Raw genomic sequence first — 6,486 nt, 5'->3', positions numbered from 1 at the left:
CTCCCCGACGGAAACTGCTGCGGGCTACAGCGCAAAATGGAGCTAGCCCCGCTAGAGGAGACAGTTGTTGTTGTTGTGGTCTTCAGTCCTGAGACTGGTTTGATGCAGCTCTCCATGCTACTCTACCCTGTGAAAGCTTCTTCTCCCAATACCTACTGCAACCTACATCCTTCTGAATCTGATAGTGTATTCATCTCTTGATCTTCCTCTATGATTTTTACCCTCCACGCTGCCCTCCAATACTACATTGGTGTTCCCTTGATGCCTCATAACATGTCCTACCAACCGATCTCTTCTTCTAGTCAACTTGTGTCACGAACTCATCTTCTCCCCAATACTATTCAATACCTCATCATTAGTTATGTGATCTACCCATTGAATCCTCAGCACTCTTCTGTAGCACCACATTTCGAAAGCTTCTATTCTCTTCTTGTCCAAACTATTTGTCTTCCATGTTTCACTTCCATATATGGCTACACAACATACAAATACTTTCAGAAACGACTTCCTGGCACTTAAATCTACACTCGATGTTAACAAATTTCTCTTCTTCAGAAACGTTTTACTTCCCATTGCCAGTCTACATTTTACATCCTCTCTAGTTCGACAATCATCAGTTATTTTGCTAGCCAAATAGCAAAACTCCTTTACTACTTTAAGCGTCTCATTTCCTAATCTAATTCCTCCACCATCACCCGACTTAATTCAACTACATTCCATTATCCTCGTTTTGCTTTTGTTGATGTTCATCTTATATCCCCCTTTCAAGAAACTGTCCATTCCGTTCAACTACTCTTCCAAGTCCTTTGCTGTCTCTGAAAAAATTACAATATCATCGGTGAACCTCAAAGTTTTTATTTCTTTTCCATGGATTTTAATACCTACTCCGAATTTTTCTTTTGTTTCTTTACTGCTTGCGCAATATACAGATTGAATAACATCGGGGAGAGGCTACAACCCTGTCTCACTCCCTTCCCAATCACTGCTTACCTTTCACGTCCCTCGACTCTTATAACTGCCATCTGGTTTTGGTACAAATTGTAAATAGCTTTTCGCTCCCTGTATTTTACCCCTGCCACCTTCAGAATTTGAAAGAGAGTATTCCAGTCAACATTGCCAAAGGCTTTCTCTAAGTCTACAAATGCTAGAAATGTAGGTTTGCCTTTCATCTGTCTTCTAAGATAAGTCGTATAGACAGTATTGCCTCACGTGTTCCAATATTTCTACGGAATCCAAACTGATCTTCCCCGAGGTCAAACAGTTTCTCCATTCATCTGTAAAGAATCTGAGTTAGCATTTTGGAGCCGTGACTTATTAAACTGATAGTTCGGTAATTTTCACATCTGTCAGCACCTGCTTTCTTTGGGATTGGAATTATTATATTCTTCTTGAAATCTGAGGGTATTTCGCATGTCTCATACATCTTGCTCACTAGATGGTAGAGTTTTGTTAGGCCTGGCTCTCTCAAGGCTGTCACTAGTTCCAATGGAATGTTGTTTATTCCCAGGGCCTTGTTTCGACTCAGGTCTTTCAGTGCTCTGTCAAACTCTTCACGCGGTATCGTATCTCCCATTTCATCTTCATCTACATTCTCTTCCATTTCTATAAAATTGTCCTCAAGAACATCGCCCTTGTATAGACCCACTAATACTCCTTCCACCTTTCTACTTTCACATCTTTCCTTAGAACTGGGTTTCCATCTGAGCTCTTGATATTCATACAAGTGTTTCTCTTTCCTCCAAAAGTCTTTCTAATTTTCCTGTACGCAGTATCTATCTTACTCCTAGTGAGATAAGCCTCCACATCCTTACATTTCCAGAATGAAATTTTCACTCTGCAGCGGAGTGTGCGCTGATATGAAACTTCCTGGCAGATTAAAACTGTGTGCCCGACCGAGACTCGAACTCGGGACCTTTGCCTTTCGGGGGCAAGTGCTCTACCAACTGAGCTACCGAAGCACGACTCACGCCCGGTACTCACAGCTTTACTTCTGCCAGTACCTCGTCTCCTACCTTCCAAACTTTACAGAAGCTCTCCTGCGAACCTTGCAGAACTAGCACTCCTGAAAGAAAGGATATTGCGGAGACATGGCTTAGCCACAGCCTGGGGGATGTTTCCAGAATGAAATTTTCACTCTGCAGAGGAGTGTGCGCTGATATGAAACTTCCTGGCAGATTAAAACTGTGTGCCCGACCGAGACTCGAACTCGGGACCTTTGCCTTTCGCGGGCAAGTGCTCTACCAACTGAGCTACCGATGCACGACTCACGCAGGAGAGCTTCTGTAAAGTTTGGAAGGTAGGAGACGAGGTACTGGCAGAAGTAAAGCTGTGAGTACCGGGCGTGAGTCGTGCTTCGGTAGCTCAGTTGGTAGAGCACTTGCCCGCGAAAGGCAAAGGTCCCGAGTTCGAGTCTCGGTCGGGCACACAGTTTTAATCTGCCAGGAAGTTTCATCCTTACATTTGTCCTCTAGCCATCCCTGCTTAGCCATTTTGCACTTCCTGTCGATCTCATTTTTGAGACGTTTGTATTCCTTTCTGCCTATCATTTACTGCATTTTTGTGTTTACTCCTTTGATCAATTAAATTCAATATTTTTTCTGTTACCCTAGGATTTCCACTAGCCCTCGTCTTTTTATCTACTTGATCCTCTGCTGCCGTCACTATTTCTTCTCTCAAAGCTACCCATTCTTCTTATACTGTGCTCCTTGCCCCTATTCTAGTCAATCGTTCCCTAATGCTCTCTGTGAAACTCTCTACAACCTCTGGTTCTGTCAGTTTGTCCAGGTCCCATCTACTTAAATTCCCACCTTTTTGCAGTTTCTTCAGCTTTAATCTACTGTTCATAACGAATAGATTGTGGTCAGATTCACATCTGCCCCTGGAAATGTCTTACAATTTAAAACCTGGTTCCAAAATCTCTGTCTTAGCATTATATAATCTGATACCTTCCAGTATCTCCAGGCTTCTTCCATGTATACAACCTTCTTTCATGATTCTTGAACCAAGTGTTGGCTATGATTAAGTTATGCCTTGTGCAAAATTCTACCAGGTGGCTTCCTCTTTCTTTTATTTCCCCCAAACCACATTCACCTACTATGTTTCCTTCTCTCACTTTTCCTACTATCGATTTCCAGTCATCCATAACTGTTAAATTTTCGTCTCCCTTCACTACATAAATAATTTCTTTTATCTCATCATATATTTCATCAATTCCTTCGTCATCTGCAGAGCTAGTTGGCATATAAACTTATAATACTGTAGTAGGCGTGGACTTCGTGTCTATCTTGGCCACAATAATGCGTTTACTATGCTGTTTGTAGTAGCTTACCCGCACACCTATTTTTTATTCATTATTAAAACTACTCCTGCATTACTCCTCCTTGATTTTGTATTTATAACCCTGTATTCACCTTACCAAACCTCTTGTTCTTCTTGCCACCGAACCTCACTAATTCTCACTATATCTAACTTTAACCTATCCATTTCACTTTTTAAATTTTCTAACCTACCTGCCCGATTAAGGGATCTGACATTCCACTCTCCGATCCGTAGAACGCCAGTTATCTTTCTCCTGATAACGACGTCCTCTTGAGTAATTCCCGCTCGGAGATCCGAACAGGGGACTATTTTACCTCCGGAATATTTTACCAGAGGGCACGCCATCATCATTTAACCATACAGTAAAGTTGCATTCCCTCGGGAAAAATTACGGCTGTAGATTCCCCTTGCTTTCAGCCGTAGCAGTACCAGCACAGGAAGGCCGTTCTGGTTAGTGTTACAATGCCAGATCAGTCAATCATCCAGACTGTTGCTCCTGCAACTACTGAAAAGGCTGCTGCACCTCTTCAGGGACCACATGTTTGTCTGGCCTCTCGACAGATACCCCTCCTTTGTGGTAGCACCTACGGTACGGCTATCTGTATCCTTAAGGCACGCAATCCTCCCCACCAACGGCAAGGTCCATGGTTCATGTGGGGGGGGGGGGCGCTAAAGGAGGGTAAGGACAGTGTGTGTCAGTCAGCAAGCAGACATGGCGCACTTCGGAGGTGTTCTTCGTTACAGCATGGCCTGGAGACTTCAGGAGAACGTCACACAGGTAAGAATCAAGGGGAAACAAGATGAAGGACGAAGTATGACGAGTGTAGTCCAGGATGGAACCGCTCGCAGCACTTTTTCATGAGAATGGGGTGCGTACCGAACCACACGCACTGTTGCCCGAAGGAGAGGGGGTGCTCGACCACAGTCAGCTACATCAACAGATGACCGTCACATCCTGCAACAGGAAAGAAGGGACCCACGTCAAACAGCAGTTGCAATTGGGACCACCTTTAACAATATTGCAAGGCACGAAATCTCACACTCCAGAGTGGCATGCCGACTGCATAGGGGTGTGACTCTGCCCGAGGCCAGTACTTTGTGTTTCTTTGATACGCGCAAATCGGCGGCACTGTATGCAGTTGTGCCAAGAGCATAGGGACTTGTCCAATGATGAGTAGGGTCGCATGTTCTTGGATGAGAGCAGATTGCCGGCCAGAGTGGTCGAGCGGTTCTAGGCGCTACAGTCTGGAACCGCGCGACCGCTACGGTCGCAGGTTCGAATCCTGCCTCGGGCATGGATGTGTGTGCTGTCCTTAGGTTAGTTAGGTTTAAGTAGTTCTAAGTTCTAGGGGACTTATGACCTCAGCAGTTGAGTCCCATAGTGCTCAGAGCCATGAGAGCAGATTCAGTCTGAGTAGTAATTCTGTAAGTGCCCTCTAATGGCGAGAGATGAGAACAAGTAATAAACCCAGGAACATTGTCGAACACGATCGTTTTGGTAGTCAAGTTCCTATGGTTTTGGGAGGTATGTTGTTACATGGGATTTCTGACCTCCAAATCTTTGAACACTGTGTACTCACCTGTCGCCGTTATTGCGACACTGTGCTCCTTCCCAATGTGTGCCTTTTCAGGTATGCATTTCTATGGATGACATTGAACGTGGAACAGCACAAAACTGGCCTGCCGGTTCTTCCGACTTAAGTCCCGTCGAGCACGAGTGAGGTGCGTTCAGGAGATGTATTGCTGCACATCACATGCACCAACGACCATCCAATAACTGTCAACTGCGCTGGCAGAGAATCTAAGGCCCTATCACAGGAAATCCACACCGACCTCGTGCCAGCATAAAAGTCAAGAAACAAAGGTGTTACAGACATTACGCGCCAGAGGGAAATGATTTATATCAATGGGATAATTTGAAAATCTGTCAGACGATGATTCGAAGCCGGGTCTCGTGCTTACTAGGCAGACCTCTACGTCGTCCGGACATAGTGGTCACCACATACGACAGACTACCCTCGCACAACTGTCGTCAGACCCAAAATCTCAACTATTACCACACACTACTGATGTAGTGTCCCTATTCATTAGCCTCAATACGCACGGCATCTCGCTGATCCCGTAAGAGTTAGAGCTTGGTGTGCATCTGCACCAAATGTATCAATGGTGGTAATCACCTTAATTATCTGTACATATGTGACCGAAAGAACAGACGCCCATCTGGATGCATCATGCGAGTACTTTGCACAACGTACGATGGCTGTCCAGAAAGTAATTTCCGATCGGCGCGAAATGGTAACCACTGCGAAAATCCGGTAAAACTTTGCACAGATGTGTTGGGCACTGTGTCTAGTATGCCCGTCGATCGTGTCACGTCGGCATTTTCCGTTCTGAGTGAACAGTGAGCACATAAAAATGCATAGGGAATAGCGTCTCCCGCGAAGTATGAGGGCCTGCTTAGAGATTTCGCCTGTGTCATACAGCCCACATAACACAACTTAAAGCAGTTCCTTCCTCATGCCAATAATTCTCGGCCGCACACTGCAGGGGCAATGAAGACGTTCCTGCAGCGTTTCCGATCAGAAGTGTTCGATCACCCACAATACAATTCGTAATTGGCTCCCCCTGAGTATCCTCTCTGCTCACGAGGGCCACTGGCTGTAAAGACAAAATTTTTCTGCGGACAACGAGCTATAGATCAGTGCAGGTAAGCCGGCCGCGGTGGCCGAGCGGTTCTAGGCGTTTCAGTCCGGAACCGCGCGACTGCTACGGTCGCTGGTTGGAATCCTGCCTGGGGCATGGATGTGTGTGATGTCCTTAGATTAGTTAGGTTTAAGTAGTTCTTAGTTTTAGGGGACTGATGACCTCAGAGGTTTTGTCCCATAGTACTCAGAGCCATTTTTCTAGTGCAGGTAACTGGACGAAAGCACAGGCGGCTGCTTTCTATGACGAGGATACTGGAAAGTTGATACAACACTACGACAACATTCAAAGTTGGTGCGGCGACTATGTAGAAAAGTAGGTGAAAGCTGTACCTAACTGTTGCAAATGAAACGTTTCTGGTTTTCATTGTGGTTTCCTTTTCGCGACCGATCGGAAATTACTTCCTGGACAATCCTCGTACATTGGCGTCCGTGATTATCACAAACCCCATTAAGAAGCATTTTC

General features: G+C 45.3%; 1 non-coding gene across 1 annotated transcript; it reads right to left on the bottom strand.

Annotated features, from left to right (window-relative positions):
* Positions 1 to 1,884: 1,884 nt before the first annotated feature.
* On the bottom strand, positions 1,885 to 1,959 carry Trnas-cga. Its single transcript has one exon. It is a non-coding gene; the product is annotated as a tRNA-Ser (tRNA).
* Positions 1,960 to 6,486: the final 4,527 nt, after the last annotated feature.

The sequence above is a fragment of the Schistocerca piceifrons genome, chromosome 4, assembly GCF_021461385.2.
Source record: "Schistocerca piceifrons isolate TAMUIC-IGC-003096 chromosome 4, iqSchPice1.1, whole genome shotgun sequence".
In the NCBI taxonomy this organism is placed as follows: Eukaryota; Metazoa; Arthropoda; class Insecta; order Orthoptera; family Acrididae; genus Schistocerca; species Schistocerca piceifrons.
Note: the sequence above shows the minus strand (reverse complement) of the source record. Positions and strands in the feature narration are given on the sequence as shown.